Genomic DNA, 1,229 nt, shown 5'->3' on the forward strand with positions numbered 1-1,229 from the left:
GTCTCCCATGGGGTGCAGGGCCCAAGCACTGGGGCCATCCTCCACTGCACTCCCGGGCCACAGCAGAGAGCTGGATTGAAAGAGGAGTGGCTGGGACTAGAACCGGTGCCCATAGGGGATGCTGGCACTGCAGGCAGAGGATTAACCTACTGTGCCACGGTGCCAGCCCCTTAAATATATTTTTTTATTTTATCATAAAGTTTAATGATGGCTCAGAAAAAATTCAATAGATAACTTTCTCTGAAAAAATATATCAACTCTGTAGAGACTGCAGTTATGGGGGTTTGGTAAGTTAAATTACCCTACTTTCTAATCTGAAAATGACAAAAAGTCCCATTTCCAGTCTGATTATAAAGATACATGTGCCCAAAATGGCTGAGAATAAATACAACAAGAAAGGCAAAAGCTGTAAAGCTAAGGGCATGCAGCAGGCGCTGAGAGAAAAATCTCAGAAATACCCCAAGTGGCAACAAGGACCATTTGGCTGGAATACGAGGTTCTCTCGGTCACCCTTGTCTTTCGCTCCATGTTTAAGGATGCGTGTGAACTCAGTGTGATTGAAGTTCCCTTTTTGTCAGTGGGCGCTTCTCTGCAGAGCTCGTCCACCTCCTCGTCTGTAAACCGGTCTCCCATGTTGTCTGCAGCTCTCTCAGGTAGTCCTCCCGAACGGTGCCTGCGGCTTCTTCTTCAAAGCAAGCAAAAGCATTGCTGATGACATCTTCTGGGTCTGTGCCATTCAACTTCTCACCAAACACGGTGAGAAACCTGGTGAAACTGATGGGGCCTGGAGCCTCATGCGTCAAGGCATCCAGATACTCATCAGTTGGGTTTTTCCCCAATGAACAAATCCTCCTTGTCAACGAAGCCGTCTCGGTTCTGATCAATCACGCCGAAGGCCTCTTTGAACCCTGAATCTGTGACTGGTCAAACATGGCAAACACACTGGGCGTGGCGCGCTGAGGGCCCTTCTTGGTGGTCTTGGTCTTTGCCCTTTTGCTGGACATGGTGGTGGTGAAGTCCCCACACAGGCGTGAGAACCAGAGAGCCTCGGGGAAGCGCTTGCTGCGGCCACCACCACCTTGCCACACGGAGACAAATATATTTCCAATGCCAGACCCTTCGCTGGTCTGGAATTGTGTGCCCCACATTCACAGGTTGAAGCTTCCAACTCGATGTGACAGTGTTTGGAGGTGGAGCCCTTGGGAGGTGATGGCTTTAGATTATCAGGT

The 1,229-nt window shown here is 49.6% G+C and overlaps 1 pseudogene; it reads right to left on the reverse strand.

Annotated features, from left to right (window-relative positions):
* Window positions 1-448: 448 nt before the first annotated feature.
* LOC100348348 (myosin regulatory light polypeptide 9 pseudogene) lies at window positions 449-1,004 on the reverse strand (annotated as a pseudogene).
* Between the last annotated feature and the right edge of the window lie 225 nt (window positions 1,005-1,229).

The sequence above is a fragment of the Oryctolagus cuniculus genome, chromosome 11, assembly GCF_964237555.1.
Source record: "Oryctolagus cuniculus chromosome 11, mOryCun1.1, whole genome shotgun sequence".
Taxonomy (NCBI): Eukaryota; Metazoa; Chordata; class Mammalia; order Lagomorpha; family Leporidae; genus Oryctolagus; species Oryctolagus cuniculus.